Source organism: Lepisosteus oculatus, chromosome 8 (assembly GCF_040954835.1).
Source record: "Lepisosteus oculatus isolate fLepOcu1 chromosome 8, fLepOcu1.hap2, whole genome shotgun sequence".
Taxonomy (NCBI): Eukaryota; Metazoa; Chordata; class Actinopteri; order Semionotiformes; family Lepisosteidae; genus Lepisosteus; species Lepisosteus oculatus.
Window position 1 is genome coordinate 10,481,160 of NC_090703.1, and position 20,530 is coordinate 10,501,689.

The window sequence follows — 20,530 nt, forward strand, 5'->3', positions numbered from 1 at the left end:
ATATTATATACTGTATACTGTAGCATATAAATACACAAACTAATGTTGTACCTAGTGCTCTCCTATAAAGGCAAAAAAATGTCACCTTTGGGTAATAAAATGCATTAGTAAGCTGTCAGGAATGAGCACAGATTATTTCAATAACTTCATGAAAAAAATACATTGAAATCAAACATCTTTAGAATGCATTATTAGAGATGTTACACATTTATGCCCCCAGTTCCTAATAAAGGAAGACAGCTAATCTGGGTTTAGCAATATAATTCTGTTTGTCCCAAAGGTTCTTTTTACTTGAATAACTTTAAATAAAGATAGTTAGACATTTACTCTTGTCTACATCTGTGGGCATACTCCATGTCAGCAGAGGGAACTCAAGGTCATTGTGAGTGTCTCAGGTTTAGCTGATGAAGTTTCTCTCCAGGCTACACTCTGAAACTCTTATTGGTGTCACTGAAACCAGCACAGATTAGTTTAAGCACGTATTCACCTACCTCTTTCATTGTCTCTATTATCTCTGTAATCTCAGTCTCTGTTTCTATCTCTGTCATCTACAGCTTATCTATGTATTGATATCTACATCTATATCTGAGCTAGCTCTATATCTTTCTACTTCCATATCAGATAAAGTGAGTCTTTAGGAGGATGTTTTTTTGCAAAAATACCATTTTAAATGTATTACAAAATAATTAAAAAATCTTCTTACCATCTAAACATGTGAGAGAAAAATGTTTCAGGTGAAGGTCATAATCATCAAAAGAATGGACTTTTGCATATATTTTACTGAACCAGCCACTCGCTCCATCAAGCAAAATCTTAGTCACATAAGCAAACAAAACAAATCCTCAGATGACCCAAAGGCCCCAACCACGGCAGCAGAGCCAACAATATATATTACAACAACAGGATAAAACACAAACACACAAGTAAAACAAAAACATTTCACGTTAGGTCACATTCACCCACAAAAAAGTGTGTAAGAATAATAATTACTTACATTTATATAGTGCTTTTCTGGACACTTCACTCAAAGCGCTTTACAGCCATAGTGCGCCAGAACGCTCACCACACATCAGCTATCAGTGGGGAGGAGAGCAGAGTAATGAAACCAATTCATAGAGGGGGATTATTAGGAGGCCATGATTGGTAAGGGCCAATGGGAAATTTGGCCAGCACACCGGGGTTACATCCCTACTCTGTATGAGAAATGCCCTGGGATTTTTAATGACCACAGAGAGTCAGGACCTCGGTTTTACATCTCATCCGAAAGACGGCGCCTGTTTACAGTATATTAGGACCCACATGGACCGCAGGGTGAGCGCCCCCTGCTGGCTCCACTACCACCTCTTCCAGCAGCAACCTTAGTTTTTCCCAGGAGGTCTCCCATCCAGGTACTGACCAGGCTCACACCTGCTTAGCTTCAGTGGGCTGCCAGTTGTGAGTTGGAGGGTTATATGGCTGCTGGCTCATGTGGTAATGTATTTGTAATTATCTATTAATGGTATGTTAATGTTAGGATATTTATTATGCTCATACAGGATAACTAAGCATACTTTTGGTTGTGTTCTTAACATTCAAATTTCTTCTAAAGACCTTTCAAACCATTGCTTCCAGGAAATGTAAGTGAATGATGGACGAAGTGTATTGATGGCCTGGGAACAATTGTTATAATGAGGTCATTAACTCTCAGCTTGAGCAAGTAGGAAAACCTTCATCAGTAAAGCACAGTGAGTGTATCTTCTAATGTGCACATCGCACTTCCTCCTCTCCATCTCCGGGCTTTCAAGGAACACGGAGGAAGATTAGGTTTTGCACCCACATAGAGGCTCAAATGAAACAACTGTTCTTTCTCATAAGCCATCCCTACCTTCCTGTACTTGATTGTTTTAATGCATTTTAAATCAGTAGTCAAAGCGATGTTTAATCAAACGAACACAAGTGAAAACAGAATAATCTCTAAAAAAAATAAATAAAAAAGAAAACTCTGCTCTCCTCCCCACTGATAGCTGATGTGTGGTGAGCGTTCTGGCGCACTATGGCTGCCGTCGCATCATCCAGGTGGGGCTGCACACTGGTGGTGGTGGAAGGGAGTCCCCATTACCTGTAAAGTGCTTTGAGTGGAGTGTCCAGAAAAGCACTATATAAGTGTAAGCAATTATTATTATTATTATTATTATTATTAATCTCACCATGGGCAGCAGCGTGGAGTGGTGGTTAAGGCTCTGGATGTGAGACAAGGTGGTGAGACCTGGCTTTTGTACCCTTGAGCATGGTACCTCACTCAAACAACTTCAGTAGGGTGCCCACAAGACTGAAATATACGTCGTTTTGGACAAGAACAGTGGCTAAATAAATGAGTAATAATAAATTCATAATAATGTTAAAAATCCTACCGAAGCAGAATATTAAATCAGCCAGTTTCATGCAGAATGAAGGATGTGCGAAAGATTTGGCTTTTTCATTCTCAAGAAGCATTATCCTAATTAAAATGTCATTACTATAAGCCATAAAGAAATGCACCTTCCTGGGTAATAAATGAAAGGTAGAGTCCTTGCACTCTTCCAGGTTTTAAATTGCCTGGGTAGTGATTCCATGGCAGTGATGGTCATTTCCTGGCTCTGAGTGTCACTGAGCCAGTGAGAAGCTACTGTACCCTGACTATGAAGGTTTGTGTCAGTTTTGGGACAAAATAAAGTCAGCTAAACACAGAACCTTGCTTGCTACATCTTTCTCTGATTTATTTTATTTCTCCAAAAGGTAGTACCTGTCTATTAGATTTTATTGATCTCATCTGACAGATAGAAGATGATTACATGACTGTGTGTGAGAGAGCTTGTTATAGCACACTCCATCTTTCAATCTCCTACAGTAATAGTCATATTTATTTATTCTTTTCTCTTTCTGGTTGCTGAAAACAAAATGCTCCTGCTACAAAACAGTAAAAAAATGTGATCTGTAATTTGAAGATAACACTTTGGTTTTTTTCTTTAAGATATGCAGATCACCTTGAAACGAGTCCTAGTAATTGAATTATATTTCATATAATACAGCGTGTGATTGAGAAAGCCTGTGCAGGTTTAGATTTATAGCTCACAGTACAGGGTATGAAGCAATTCAAATGTATGATGTATAGCACTGTGATATGAATGGAAATTCCTTGCTTCTTGCAAGGAAGAAATACATGTTTTTACCTACATTTCTTCCTTCACAAATCCCTCCCCTACTGGTCCTCTATTCTCTCTTCAATTTTACTACTTTTAAAGTGCTTACCACTCAACATGTGTGAAATAATTCTCTGTTCTTTCAGAAAATGACTGTACTGTCAATGAAGATGACTCCTTATAAAGGATAACTGTGCTTTACCATAGTAAAAGCTCTGTAAAGTCTATTAAAACAGAATTAAAGGCGGTAGAATAAAGAATACAGAGATAAAAATGGCAAAGCATAATAAGAGAATGGCATAAGGACTGTAAAACCAAGTGGAAAGTATTCCCTAGGAAACATTAAATTGCCACAGTGATTAAAAGCTAATCGTCTTTGAAATCTATTTGGTCAAGATCCCAAATTACAACCTGTCAGGTGATGTGTTGGTAGATACTGTAAGTGTATGCATGGCTTTCTTTCACTCTGGGTCACGAAGAGGAGACAAGCCCTTAAAGCAAGCCAAGGCTGTGGATGCAACAAATGCTACAGCTTTACAGCAGATGTTTACACGCTGGACTGTAGGTGCTCCTGGTTCTGACCTCCCGATCTCTCAGTCAAATCATCGACCTTTCCGCCCATTGGTGCCTCGCACTCACAGAGAGGTGCAGAAACGAGCTGTGGGACCTAGCTGGTGATTGCATTTTAGTTGCCCTGAATGAATGGAATGACAGTGAACGGTATTTTAGCAGCACTTTTGCTTTGGACCCCTTGTATCTTCAGCTGAGCTGCATCACAAATACTGTAACTCCTCTTGTAAATGCAACTCCTCTTGTGGCATTCTCGCAAACTACACCTCGAAAAACCAGCTGGGGGGCATTCTCAGGTGTGCTCAGACTCTCTTGACATTTTCCTCTTTCTCCCAGTCGCTCCCACGTATGCAGTTGAGCAAAAGCCAGCGGGCAGTACAGGGGCATTATGTGTGTGAATCTGGGTGAATCTCTCAGCCAGCAACAGTTGTTCTATTCCCGTTTTTACAATGTTAGCCAGCTCGCCTCCGTTCCACAACATTGTGATAGACAACTTTTTCAGCCACTGGTTAGTCTGATAAAAAAACCTCTTTGGCTGACAGGAAATGAATTCCTGGGATTATAGGTATGAAATATGATAATATATCTAAGGAAGGAGAAGAAGCAGAATAAAAACACATTTATTATCGTTGCACTCCTCTCATCCCTGGAAGGGCTTACAATCCCCCTTTGCAGCATATCATGAGCCGATTATGCCCATCAGAGCATAGCAGTAAATGAAATGCCATTTGCTCATAAAAGGCGAATATTTTAATCTTGTGGAATGACATTGGCAATTACTGATTTATTTCCCCAGCTCTGCCGGTAGACACCCGGCAGAAACAATGTCATAGACTTGCTCCTAGCAGAAACCGTAAGTCCTCAGCCATTAGCATCAAATGCTTGGCAGGTTTTAATATCGCATCTAAAACACATAAGCCCCTCTTCTGTCAAATGAAGGTTGTTTGTTAGATCATTGTAGGCTTTGCTCAGAGGTACCCTCAAATGCAAATAAACCTAGATCTTGTTAAAGAAGAAAGAAATAGAGACGTGCCATATATTTAAAGCCCTAGGGTAGTTTACAATGATGTGCTCCCCTACCAAGCTTCAGTCTCCATCTTGTGGAGATGCAATTCACATAAAGAGGTTTTGATGATGGTTTTATAGCATGGATATGTTAAGTGTGAAATAGTATACAAAGGATGATATATTAAGACATATACAAAGTCTAACAACACGTTAGGGATGATGTCTGAGATTAAACCTAACATACTAAATACGGCTTCTTTTGGAAACATATACTGTATTTAGTAACAAGGCCAACTAGGTTTTGTACACAATAACAGACATAAGACTTGCAATTGTGACTAAACAGTGTTGGCGAAATTGTACTGAAGCATCTTCTACAATCTTCTACCTCTTCCACAATTTCCCTCAGGGGATCAATAAAGTATCTATCTATAACAAGCATAGACGTTGAGCTGAAACGTTGTTCTTTGGTGAAGAATACTCTAAAAATAATTAGTGCTCAATCAAAATCCAGCAGTTAACACAACAGTTCGTCAATTTCCACCTGGGACATACTGTAAACTGTCAAAGCTTAAAGTCTATCTTAAAAAAATTACTGAAAAATCATTCATGTTGAAAAGCTTAGCAATGCTCCTAGAAGTTTAGATGCTAAACACACAAACTGTGAAATTCTGTCCTGCAACAAACAGCAAAACACAAAGGCTATGATCTGATTAAGGCATTGTATTTCTACCTAGGCTACAACAATCTTATTCCCAAATAAACTATTTCCTCAGCTAGAAACTCTGAAACCCATTTATACATTTCACAGCAAATATTCACTGTTTAGTGTCAATGTTAAAAATCATTCAGCCCTGTTGAATGTGAGTTTTTTTAAATTAAAAACAAAAATATTAAAGTATGTTGTTTTGCATGGCTTGTTGGAGAACAAGTCTTCATTTACCATTGGCTGTGGATTCCATTGGTCCAGGTAATGGATACATTGGAGTTGCTTCTGTATACAGTAGGTGCTACAGTATGCAGCTCTAAGAAAATCAGCAAAGATGCAGTCCCTAAAGTTAGCATTGTAGGCTACTGCACAGCTTCTTGTCCCGGGCTTACTTCAAAGTTACAAAATTAAGGAAGCAGCCTTCAATTTTCCAAAAGAGTGTTTTAACAGGTCTTTTGGCAGCCCCAGTGCACGTTCTGCCAGAATTGTGTATTGCCCACATGGTATCAGTGGCTTCGATTCATCCTCCTTCATTCTTAAAGGCTTTCATCTGGTCTCTGTACACCTTCCAGTTTCTTCAATAATCCTCAGTGATTGGAGGAGGTTCAGAGATTCCCCTTGGCACCCGAGGTTCGCTGTTCTTTGAGTCTTATGTGTCACTTCTCAGAGCAGGAAGCTTGCAAGCTTTTGAAAAATAAGTTTTATTCTGTTGGGGATTGCATTTGCATTCCATATGTAACACTAACGCTTTCGTGTTTAGTTCTTTAGTGCTTTGGTAAATATCAGGTCCAGGTTGTCTGTTAAAAGGTTCCAAAGAATAAGGTTCAAAAGAAATATCTCAGTGCCAAAAAACTGAACAGATTGAAAAATGTGTTTTGTGAATTGTGTTGTTTCAGTCATATTAGTTACATTCACTTGGAATTAGTTAGAGCTGTAGATATGCTTGTAAAAAGAAGAAGCTATTTCTGCAGATTCTATCCATAGCAATTTGGTACAGCTTAGATTTGCTCTCTTGACAGAAGACAACCAGAGGGGCTAGTGTTATCATTTCATAACACACTCATGCAGTTTTACCTTCAGCCGTTTTTTCTTAGCAGTAGTATGGGGGGTGACAGTTCTTTTTTATTGCGAAAATCTATGATAGGCCAGAGAAGTTAGTGAAAGAAATAATATTTGCTAGAACATTTAACACATAGCAACATAATATTTGGGGAATGTACAATATACCATTCAAATGGATTTTTTTGGGCTGTGGATATGTACAGTATAGTCCAGCTTGAAACACAATTCTAAGCTGTTTCATGAAGGCAAAAGGGATAGTACTGAATAAAGACAAATGTCTTTGATATTTCTTGATACTTTGGTAAAAGTTTACATAGCTCTTCCAAAAAAGTGAGATAAAAAGCAAAATTAAGTGATAGGAATTGTATAAGTAGGACTAAAAGTAATAAAGTTTCAAGCTACAGTATTTTATTAAACACTAATTGAGGCACATCATTCACACTTAAAAGCTTCACAGAAGCCTTTGTGTCTCCAGGACTTTGTCTTTATACTGCCTCAGCCTATAACATCAATCCTGGCACTAACGAGAATCCTTTCCCTTTTCCAAGCCTTAATAAAAACCCAGATACCAGACTTTCAGGAACTTCATTTAGACATTGTTAACAAAACGTTAGCAACATATTCTGATATACTGTATATACAGTAGTGACAAAATGTATAATTCAAATCAAAATAAAATGTGCCAAGCTTATACCAAGACCTCTTCTGGAATATGGATACACTGTTGGTTATCGTTTTGAAAAATGATTCTGCAATTCCAGAGTCCCTTGAAAGAAGAGTGGCCAGGATAATTCCTAGATATAAAGGAATGCCACATGAAGAATATGTTCAGTACCGACACAGTCAGTGGAGAAGATTTATTTAGGACAATTAGTGCAGACCCATGGATATATAAGGAAATTAAGAGGATGTGCATTCTGGATCGATAACAGGAGACACCTGTAACAGCAAAGGACTGTGTGTGTCTGGAACCCAGCCATGCTGTTCAAGCATATTCCCAGGTATCCCTCAAGAAATGGCATGAACACATTTTGAGATCAATGAGCTTCTGGCAACGAAATAAGCAAGGAGGGCCGATTGGTCTCCTCTCAGTCACTACCTTTTTATTTTCCAGTCACTTTTTAAGGGGATAAATTGCCAATGTTCATACTAAAGATAAGTTTCGATTTTTAGGTTGAGTTCTGTTTTTGCAGTACAAAAATGACACTGGAGTGCTCTTTCAATCAGCACTAAGAAAACCACAGAGGTGCAGCATCCTGAAATGCAGGGATGTCTGAACCGTGTCCATAAGGGAAGCTGACGGACATTAACAATGCACGCAGCAATTGTAGTACTCAATGCTTCAGTGATTCAGCACGAGAGATGAAAAATCTTTCAGTCCATTGGACTTCAGTCAGAGGTCACATTTAAACTGGTGGCACAGGTGAAGCCATAGCCCTTCAAGGAAGAGCAGGGAGCCAGAATGACTGTTTCAAGGGTTTTAACTTCCAGAGCTTTTAGGCCAGCAAGATTTGTGATTTGAGAATTACTGGCCCAAAAAAATTACTTTACTGCTAAGGAAAGGATTTAAGTGCTACGGGATACTTGTAAGCATACAATCATTTTCTTTTTGCAGTATTTCCTGTTTTTATTACTCAGGTTGTTCGCATCAACTGAAATAAAAGGCAGTGCCATGTGTGAAGGGCTACACAGAAAATCACTGCTATTTGAGAGGAAAACATCCATGGCATGAGTCAGAACAGGAATTCAGCTTAAATGCAAATACACACATGCTTCAATCGAAGGTAAAACTGTCTATCTTATTAGCCTTTTATGAGTTGTGTGATTAATTTGTATTTTTCTTTTATGTTTGAAACGATATGTATTTCTGAATATCTATAACAGAAAGCACCTTAAAAAGGAAATTGCTTACCCAGTTGCCACACACACATGCTAATTATAACTAAACCAACTCTTTTAAAAGTTAGTGCAATGTGTTCCAATGTGGTAAATATCAATTCTTAATGCTAAAATCTAGATTTAATGAAATGGATAATCACTTCAATCTGGCAGCTATAATCAATCGAACCATAAGGCAATTCCTTATCACAGGAGCTCCACTGTTACAGTGAGAACAGCATGAATCAAAGGCTTGTACCCTTTACATCTGTATTGGTTGCTACAAATGCGTGACATCTTCTGTATCTGTATCTGTTAAAAGTGCAGTTCAAACCCGAGAGCAGAAAGTCGAATTTAATGGCGTAAAGCACAGTATGCACAAACAGGCTGGAAACAAACAGAGACCAGTACACAAATAACTAAAAAAATGAAATCCATCATCTCGACCACAAATGCGTGGAAATTTAATTCTGACTCCCACTGCATTTTTGATCTCTCTTATATGGGTTTCTTCCTGCCCGGCTCGCTAGGATTTAACGGATTAGTTTCCGCAGCCCTACCTTGGCTGATGCGTTCCGTATTTTGTCATTTGAATTTTTCTCATTTGTCAGCTGTGCACATATGTTCATTATAAGCTATTTAGTCTGTGAAATTGGATGCTCAGGCAGATGGCTTTGAGAAGGCTGCTGATTGCATAGCCTGTGCCTCTACATCTCTTTAACAGCTTGACATGAGACGCTGTCATAGGGCATTAAGGTAGTTACGTTTATTACCTGTCATTACAAGCCTATGCTGTCACAAAGTCTGGGCAGACAACATTGAAATCCAAGCCCTGGAACCCTCCCCTCCAGAAAAAACACACATACCCTGTTATACCACCCTCCCCACAGGGCGAATGCTTATAGTCTCTGAAGCTGCACGCTGGCTGTAACTCTCATAGAGAAATGTGTCACTGGATCAGTGCAGAGAGCGGCTGAGAAACTCAGAGTCAGGGATTTTCTATAAGCGATTAAGCCATCACTATTCTTTAGCCCATCTGCTGTGGCCTCAGATCATACCCAGTCACATGAAAACCTTTCCCCAAAGTAAGAAACACTGAGACTGCACACAATGATTCTCTTACACCTGCCACTTGACTGATTTGCATGCACAGAAAAGGCAAGGGCAACACGTTAAAATTAGGATCCAGCAAAGCACCTGCTGCCATTAACACTTCATTAGACTTCAAACGTCGTGTGTGTGTGATCTACAGAACCTAACCTCAATTTACTTAATGAAGGCTTACGTTCATATGCTCTGTAAAATGAACGAAGTTGTCTGTCACCTCTGCTGTTATTCCTATTAACGGGATTGCACAAATTGAAACATGGCAACAAAGCGATGACAGAACATCCTTGAATGTTTTTCAAAAGTTCTGTGAAAGTACTTACAGCGATTAACGGTATAGATATTGCAGACTGTCAGCTTCTGCAGGAAAGTGATGCCATTAAGAAAATAACAGTAAATGATAAAGCAAACATATTAAAAAATGTCAAAAGTTTATCTCCAGATGTACAACCGAATCTGCACACTATGTATGACACGGTAATGTCATACAGTACTATCCCACAACAGTTCAAAACATTTTACACTCACTGTAGAGATAACCAAGAATAAGTAATAAACACTTCCACTTGATGTACCCTATGTGCACCATGGAGCAGAAGTGGTAAAAATGCTTTAAAGGTTTCTATTAAACACCTTTATACTTGTCAGGACCCTAGATATGAGATTTACATATGTAACTGTGTGGAGTTGTGTGAACGATTATGGTCTAATCTTCTTTCTGAACTTCAGACTTCTGTTACAAACTCCATTCGATTATTTTCCAAAGTTTTGCCTGCTACAGGACAATCTTAAATGATGTATAAATGCAAACACATCCCTTTTACTTCAGAGGCTATAATCACTTGCTCTTCCTGAAAGGATTCAACTGTCACAGAATTTCTCCTTGACATGGCAGTCTGTTCAGTGGGCGAACAAACATCAGAGAAAGAAAGTTGCCTCTGGTTGCAAGTAAAGATTAGGATTCTGTTACTCTTGCTTGCTTTTCTTTATTGGTCAGACATATTTTTTCTAAATGGCTTTAAAAATAGATTGGTTTCTTCTGAGTTAGAGGCTACAAGGTCACATTTGATGACATAATTTGTTCTTTAAAGGAAGAACAAGATTCTTTGGCCTCTGAAATTACCAGTTTACAGTTAAAGGATACATTTTATCATCCGATGATCCTGGTAGGCAATTAAATGCAATTCGTATTATACTGATAGGTGAGTATGAACCCTTGCGACCTGATAGGTAATAGAGTCCTGCAGTGTGAACATCGCAGTTCATAAAAGGTGTGTCTGCAAAAAAGCAGATGCCCTGGGCCTACAGCAGTGGTTCCCAGTCCTGGGACTGGTGACCCACACCTTCTAGTTTTCACTCCATCCCTTCGTCAGCCAATTAAAGACTTACTTGATATAAGAAGTGGTTTCAAATGAATATTTGCATTTTGTTTCTAGTCACAAGTTTGGGATTGTATTTCATTTACAAAATGCAATGGTTAGAGCTCCAACATGTTTAACAGCGGGGAACAAACAGTTCAGATTAATCTGATTCATTTTAAGCCTGACGGAGGGTTTGGTTGTGTATCTGAGGGCTCAGCTGGAACAAAAACCAACAGGTGTGTGGGTCACCAGGACCAGCACTGGGAACCACTGACCTACAGGATAATCTGAAGGGGTCTTTCATCTTCCTCTTCTGAGGGTCTGCTCTCTGTACTCCCCTGAAAGCTACAGCACTGCATGAACTCCTGGCTCTTTACAGTATGTCCCTACTTCTCACACAGAGCCTCTGTCTCCCTTCCACTGATCTCCAGGTCACCTTCCTCCAGGACAACACTGTTGCAGAAGTTGCCTCTCTTCCTAACGAGGACAGTTAGTCTGAGAGTTCACTAGGGACAACAACAGCCAAGAACTAGGTGCCTTGTGTATGTTTTGATTGGGCTGAGAGAAGTTTCTGGCTTAACCCACTTGGTTGATTAGCCACAGGATGAGGAGGCTTGAACCCCATTCCGAGAGGAGTGAACCAAGGGGCAGCTGCAAGGTGGAGATGGGGTGGAGGAGGGATGCTTGAAACAAACATGATGGGAGGTGTCTGTGTTTGTTTTACAGAGCTAATTTCCATAATGATGATTGATTTATAGAGGCTGTTGTTATCCCTCCCAAACTTCAGTTTAAAAACTTCCATGTAACACTGGCTAAATATTATCAGAAACCAAAGGAGATTAAATGTAGGTTAACCCATCTACAGTAAAAGGACAGGAAAGTTCATGCATTTTACCTGCTGGGTTGCATTTATACATCTTGTGTAAATAACACCTACTGCATGATTCCAATGGCATTGGTCACAACTTTCTCTTGTTACAGCTAATGCAGTAGTTAAAAAATGTGGTTGTTATTTCCTCCAGTGGGCAAGCTGCCCACTTCATAGTAAATTAATTAGACGGGCACTTTGCCCATGGTTGAAAACTCAGGTAAACAAGCCATTATGTAAGTTAATGACTGGAGAATATATGTTCCTTCTTGCAACTAGGGCTTGGGGAGCCTGACAACAGCAAGGCTACAGTCATAATAAATTCTAGTCCCAAGAAACAAAAATCAAGCAGTTCAAAACAAATTGTCCTTATTTGGCTTAATTTAAACCCACCAGCCTGAACATGAGGTGCAAAAGATGGTTTAGTCATGTTTAATACTTATGAATATTTAACACTGGAACTTTGAAACGATGCATAATTTAATCAAACTGAAATTAAAAAAGCAAACTAGGACAAGTTACTTGCAAACCTCAGTCGGAAGGCAAACACACAGTAGCAGCCTTTTTCTCCCCTAAGTTTTCAGACTGAGGAAACTAAATTTTATGAAGTGCCTAATCATGCAACAGGACAAACTTTGAATTACTCAACCGCCCACACTTTAAAGAGCTCGGTAAGAGAAATTATAGCTGGAGCAAAACTTATTGTTAGAACATGGAGCACAATGTAAATCACAGAACAGAAAAGCCCAGAGGAGCTGAGGAAGCCTGTATAGCGTAGGTGTGGGAAAGAGTGCTGCAGTTTGCTCTGTGTTTAGAGTACAAGAGGAGCGCCTTTGCAGTTGACATTACTCTGTACAAATCCTGGATTTGCATATCAGAGGTGAATGAGTATCTCCTTTGGTGGTTGACCTGATGGTTTTCCACAGACTGGGATGATACACGCCACTGTCTTTTAGTAGCTGAACTATGTTCATAGACATCAAGAGCATTTGAAATCAGCTCCCCACCCTCTCCAAACTTCTCCCCCCTTTTTTTTCTGTTTCAACCCTGAGAGACAGAAGCCTCAAAAAGCAAAAAAAGTGTCAAATACGTCTGCGGGGGTGTCTTTGCGAAACTTGGCGGCATGTCACAATTAAAAGATATGTGGATGGAAGGAACTGCAGCGTTGCCCTGCAATCTGTTTCTGCTCCTCATGCTTTGGAAATCTCTGAACAGCGAGCTACAGTAGTAAGTAATCCCAGGGAATAATATATGGGGCCTGCAGAATAACACTTATCCTCCTGCCTGCAGGCACACATACTGTAGGTCACACTTGAATTACCAGCACTGAAAAGAAACCACTCAGAGATGCAAACACCAAACCTCTTTAAGTACTTACTGGTTCGATATCTCCCCTTATTAGCAAGCGCATAAGTTAATGAACGATAAATTTAATTTTAGATTGTTGCTTTCAAAGCAATCATCTCAAGCATACAAGCAAAGACCTTATGTTTATAGAAATCCTTTTTGGGGGGGGGGGGCTCCCAAGTTGGTGTTTTTTCAACCAGAGTTCTAGTTTGAACTTGTCCCAGCATAATGTTCTAGCTTTCTAACAAAAGGGACTCATGCGTTTGTGCAAGCACTACAATTTCATTCTAAACCCCTAGGAAAAGACGAAAACATTAACATGTGAGCACCTTGAAACTTCAGATGCTATGTGGAAGTAAAACATCTGTCAGATTCAAATTATTTAGGACTTTTAAATGGGATGTGCTCAGTTGTACATGCACAGTACAAATATCTGAGCCACAGTGTGCTGCACTTTCAGTTGCTGCTTGCATAGTGCAGTGAAGTCCTTCAGGCCCAAAGATGGCCTTGAAGGCTTTGCCCTAAAGTTACTGTACATACCAAGGACAATAAAGCTGAAAGCTGCAATTCAGAATTCTTAATTCCCCCATGAAATCCATTATGTCTTACTGTCACACCCTAAGGGTTAGCACTTACAGACCTCCCCTTCCAAAAAACCTTCACTAGTTAAGACATTTCTTATTGTAAAATTCTCCACTGTATAGCATTTAATTAGATGCAGTTTCTGCCAAGTTTGTATCTAGTTTCTGTCTGTTGCCCTAGGCTTCATAGTTTAAGGAGATGAGGACAATCCTAAATTACTTCCCTCATGCAGCACACAGCTCTTTAAATGAGTGGATTCAAACACTGAGCTCACTGAAACCAAAGCCCAAAGCTGATTTAAGTTTCATCTAATTTGAATTATTCTAATGCCTCCTCTAAAGGTATTTGAAAGTGAATTAAAGATCTTCCCGCATCAACTTCTCATTTCTTTGGATCAATTTTAAAACAGAGGCCTGTCTTTTAGAGAAGGAATAATGCTCTAAAGTAAATTAGCAATTGCTTTTTTAAAAATCTACTGATCCACATTGAAAACACTGACTCAAAGGTTTCCATTAACTAGTTCACTGGACATCTATATAATATTATTTACATTATAAATTGTATGTAGACAGGTGTGTTGATTATTTTAGAGGCTTGTTTCTTGGAAGGAAGTCCTTTGATTTCATGAAAACACCAGGTGCTCAGTGTTCAATGTTTGATTCAAGTTAAAACTGCCAAAATGAAATGATTGTAAATCAGAATAAACAGCTATTCAAAAGGTGATGATTTTAATTAGCACAAGAACAGTGAAAGATAGGCCTCTGCCATGTTCAAATAATGAAAACCTCCTGGTTGTTATTGGCATGATTGAAGGCTGCTCTTCCGTGAGAGAGGCTGCTTGGAGAGGGACATGCTCTGCTTCACGAATCAGCACACAGCACACAGGAACATCTGGCTCTCCGAGGGACAAAACACGTCTTTTAAAGGCGGGTTTTGAAAAAGGGTCACCACACCAGACCAGGACTGTCACATCCATCTTCTCCATCAGCATAATCATTTTCAGACAGCAGTGGTTGGAGCTTGAGAAATTGCAGGTAGAAATAACCAGCTCATGACCGTAGCTCACCATCTGCATGAAAATGATCTGCATGCTTCAGACACATGCTGTATCAGGGTCATATCTTGACAACTGAGTTATAAAATTGCTGGAGAATGAAGGAGAGCTTTATTCACTGAGGAAGGCCATTTTGTCCTGGACAGACCTGACAGAAGACATGTGTGGAGACAATGTAGTGAGGAAAACGCTGAGTGTTGCATTGCTTTAAAGCAAAAGGTGTGGTAGTGGAAGTCTGATGATGTAGGGACGAATGCACTCTAACATCAGAATACCTTTGGTGCAGATAGGGTGCAGCCTTACTGCTCAACAATACATAACCTAGTCCTTGGGCCAACATCTTTTCTCTTCCTGCAAACCAATCTGTTGATTTTCCAGCAGGACAATGCAGAGTCACTTGGTTCTAGGATTGCAGTGGCATGACTTCAGGCAAACACCATTTTTTTCAACAGTATGTCTGTAGGACTTACCTGCCTGTGCACGAGTAAATGTGTCAAGGCTGATGGACATCAAGCCTGATACTCAAACTATGATCTTTACATTTTGACACTGTATCATGTTTCATATTCTCTGATTTTGCTTGTTATTTATGATTAAAATGTGATTAACTACATCAGCCCTGAATGGTGTGTTTCCTCAACATGGCTTAATAATGTATGCAAAATGAAACCCAGAAAAAGGCTGAATTACTATTATTTTGCCTCATATTGATATTTTGGATTTGAACACTGCAAAAATGTCCAATTTCACTTCACTGTCCCTACTGTATTTAACCTTCTAAACCTACTTAAAAGTTTGCGCTGCAGTTATTGTAATTCAAGAATAAATTGAATGAATAGCATTTGATGTACATTTTGTGGTTTCTTTTCAGTTCCCCTTCTTTCCTGAGAAATGAATTTAAGGTTCAGCAAAGACTCTGGCAGTGCCTCTCTGGGTCAGCAGTCCAGGGTTAACTCTGCTGTGTCCTACCGTGGCTCGGTAACCAGCTCGTACTGTACTTTGCACACGTACCATATTAGAAAGGAGTGTTCAGACTCCCACTGAGCAGAAGAGGTTTCTGAACACACCTCTGGTGTTGTTTCTTTGCTCGCCTGCCCTTTACCTGTCCCGTGTTTCATCTCTCGTTCCCAGCTGGGCAGACCTACAGACAGTTCGATTGCTTCAGCAGTGCCAGTGGTTGATAAGACTGCCTAATGGCTGCTGCAGAAATATGGCCGCTTTTACCAGAGATCAACAATAACATAAAATGCACTCTTCCCCCATTGACCCCCGCTGCAGTGCTCTACAGTAATTCTCTCTCTGCAAAGAGGGTTTGACTTAATACGGGATTTAATAAGCCCACTGTCTTCTCCCTTGCTTGTTCTCAGAGAGAGACTTCTACACAATGTTTGGAGGTTATAAGGGTGTCCATTAATATGAACTGAAATTAAATTACTATTTTTTTAAGCAGAAGGAAACTATTTAGGATGCGATTAGTTGTGACTAAAGAATCTTATATAGAAATACATCTTTGGAAATGAATCTCTTAATTGTAGATCTAAATTAGTTTTAGGGTTTAAAGTAAATAGTTTAATCTTTAAAAAATATTTAATTGGATTTTTTTCAGGGTGTTATCTTAAAGTGCAGTTCTACTCTCTTGTGATGTGTTGTGCCAAGAAACTCAAAGAATCGTGCTCACTATTTAAAATTTTTGATTCCTGGGAAGGGTCTGTTTCTTTTTCAGCTAAGATTAAACACTTCTTAGTTTGATATGACAATTGGTCTCTGCGGATCAATCACTGAATTTTAATCCATTTTAGTATTAACAAGTTTAGCTACAGAAATACATAATAATTGTATTATATGAAACTATATAATTATATTGAGCATATCTAATAGCAGCTATTTGATCTAACACTCTCAACCAGCAAGTTTCTTAAAGACATCACAGTATCGAGTTCAACGACAGAAAACTTGTAGCTTGTTGCGGACTCCACAACTCTTTCAGTATTCCTGCTCTTATTTTGAAATGAACACCCCTTTAGCTTCCTCTTGTGTTATGTGGTTTGTGTTTTATTGTTGATTCTGAAGAAGTCTATAAGGCTGATTCTGTCAATGCCTTTTGGGATTTTAAGTACTTTACTTGAAGCAGGTCCCCTTGCGGGTTTCTCTGATAAAGACTAAAAAGATTAAATTCTTTTAGCTTGTCATTGTAGGACATTGTTTAAGGGATTGTATCTGGTCATTCTTCTCAAGATTGATCACAGTGATAGATTTTTTTATACGTGGTGACCAAATGTGTACACGATATTGTAAATGAGGTCTTCCCAGTGCATTGCACAATTTTAATACTGTATAACATCCAGTATACAGTATAAAATTCTAGAATTTGAAGTTTGATTACCCCCTAATGTTGCCTAGAATATCATGATAAACATAATAAATCAAGTATCAACATAAATACTTGAGTGTTTTTCATAGATGTTTTCATCAGTACTTATATATTTATTATATATACTCTACAGCGATCTTATATTAATCGTTTATGTACAGTATTTGCTACCTTAAAGTAACACTCCAAACTTTTCTACATTAGATACATTCTGCCATGTGTTTGCTAGACTGGAATATTATCTTTTCACAATTCACTTGCTGTTTCTAATTTTTTTCCAGTTCTCCTCTTTTGGAATAATATGCGAATGTCACCAGTTTACAGTTTATTCACAATACCAATATAATTTAGTTAAGATAGGAGGTGCAGTAATCCCAATACATTCCTGTAGTCCTCCATTATTTACATCATCCCAATCTGAGTATTCATCACCTACCTATATAATCTGTTTGATATTCATTCACCAATTCTCAATAAATACACTATACTGTATACTGTACATTACATATGTATGTACACTACATACATTACCTTGGATGTCTACTACTTTTAATGTTAGAGTAAATTTATACCTTTGCAAAACAGCTGCTTCAGCCAGACAGTTTAATAGAACAGTGTACTGGAGCTGTGAAGTATTTGTTTCAGGTGAAATTAAGTTATTACCGGAGACACTTCACAGAGGGCCTAAATCATGAAACTGGTGGCCAATGTAAAATCCTGGAATTACCTTCTAACTTCTAAGTGATGTTTACAGTATATAGGGAACTTTATTTTTATTTTTCGAGCACTTTCGGAATGAATGAAAAACAGTTGGTGCTGAAATCTGTGTTTACCTCTACTTTTTTTCCCCATAATGAGACAGATACAAAAATGGCTTCCAGTTGACAGGGTAATTGTGTCTGCTTTAAATAAAACCATTATTGCAAATGACTGATTTTTCCAGATGCTCTGTTTTCACATGTGCATTTTGTTCATTTATATTAATTGTTTTAAAACATAGATATCTTTGGACATTTTGGTTTGTAAAATACATTGTTACACAAAGTAAATCCCAGCTTGTTAAAAGTTCATTTTGCTGCTAATAGATGCTATTCATATACCCAGTCCTGAAACCCTAACTGTAGATGGTTCTGTACTTGAGCTTCAGTCTAAATTGAAACACCTTGGGGTGATATTCGATTCTGGGTTAATAGTCGACCCACATGTGCAGCATATTGTCAAAACATCTCTTTTTCACCTCAGAAATAGTCTAGCCCTATGTTATCACTACCTGTAGCTGAAAAGCAGATCAACACATTTGTGTTCTCCCAAATTGACTACTGTAATGCTCTACTCGCTGGGGTATCTAAATCTACATTGAACAAACTGCAGTATGTCCACAATTCGGCAGCCAGAATCCTGACCAGGTCGAGTGAAAGTGATCGCTTTGTGTCATATTCCGTGTGGACTTTAAAATCCTCATGCTCACCTATAAGGCTCTGCATGGCTTGGCATCTCAGTACCTGTCTGAACTATAATCACCCTACTCCCCACCTCTCAACCTCCCAAGCCCGTGTACATTCTATGGGTGACACACCCTTCCCCCGTTATGCCCCCAAGTATTGGAACTCTCTGCCCAAGGATATCAGAGAGTCACCTACTCTAAACTCCTTCAAATCCAGACTCAAAACCTTCTTCTTTAAAGAGCCTTTACTCAACTGGTTCTAATCTTTACCCCTCTGCTCCTACTATACTAAGTACCACCATCCACGGTCTCCTCTGTGTATTGTAATTGTGTTTTATCTTGTGTATTTTTTATTTATTGTTGTTTACATTCTGTAAAGCACTTTGAGAAGCCACCTTTATATAATGGTGCTATATAAAATAACATTATTATTATTATTATTATTATTATTATTATTATTATTATAATAAAACATGTTGGATGCATAATGACTTATGTTTAGATTTTTAATGTCAGGTTAGATTTGCTTAAAACTAACAAACAGAAAGCAAATAGACTTACTCTAATGCACAGTGCATTCAATGCTCTCCAAAAAGTACAGGGACTGCAGTCAAAATTGTAATCTTACCTTACAGTCAAGTAATATATATTTGTGATAATGAGATTATTATAAATGATAAATATCATATGTTTTGGGGGTAATTCCATGCATACATTTGACCATATTAGAAAAATACCACACTTTTTTCAGTGATGGCAAAAAACGTTTTAAAGACACACAGCTTAAGTACATTTCAGAGAGTAAAAGTCAGTAATTGGTTGCATATCACTCTGAGGCAATAACTGCATGAAGTCTGCATCCCACTGAGTTCACCAAACTCCTTGTGTAATTATTTGCGATGCTTTTTTGCATCCACTTTGAGTTCTTGCCTATTCTTGGGGGTTTTCAGACTTAATTTTTTTCTTGGACTTCAAAGTTCTTAGTTCTCTAGTATAGTGCAGAATATACAGTATAATATTATTTAGAGCATTCTCTCAAACTGAGAATGATCTCACTTCTCTCAAAGGGAATGATAGATACAGGGAGACTTCAAAGGAGTAGCATTTACAAACAGTATTTTACACATTTCGTCACCTTGGATCTATTACAGAGCTGTTATTAGTTGGTTAGTTGCTGTGACGGAGATTACCACAAGGTGCACGGGTATGAAACGAAAAATCGTAAAAAAAAAATCTGCTTTCTAGTCAGTGAGCAATTTTTCTCTAGGAGCTACAGCCTCTTGTTTTTGCCTGGGCGGCCAAGAAGACACAAAATTTAATCTTTTTCTTCAGCGCAGCGGATCAACTTAACCGAGCTGTATTTAAGATGATTTGCCACAGAGGAGATTACATTAGAAACATTCTTGGGTGCCTCTGCTAAAACCCAGAACTGGAGGAATAGCACACGATTTTACCCCCCCCCCTCCAGCCTGACGGAGAATTTATCTTCTTAACGGCAGCCCGAACGGTAATGCTCTGGAGCTGCGACCCACTCAGCAGAAACGGCATCGCTTCTGAAAATCTGGAGGGAATAATAAATTGAAGAAAGATAAACAAAAAAGATGGATGTGAGGGACGTTTTCAATCATGGTCTGTGTTTACAGCAACGTTTTTTTTTTTAAATAAGGCAACCCGTGGCGGGATGTCAGCTCTTCTGTAGAGCAAACGGCATGAAAAGTGCCCGTGGTTTCGAAGTAGTTTGTCTACGGAACTGATGAGGAAGGGCCGCAATGTGGAATAGCTGATGCAGCTTCTGAACAGAAATGGACAGGATGGCCACAGCGGAGAATTTTGCACATTACTCCTTTGGCATCCCAGTCCAGGCATGGAGAGGTCATCCTTACATGGTCCACAGGGCTAGTTAGTCTCTGACCATCTATCTGTCTTAACACAGTATCCAAATGACCAGGGCCTTCAGAAAAAAAAAAATCAGGAGGTGGGATTTTAGCACTGCCTCAGACCTGACACATTT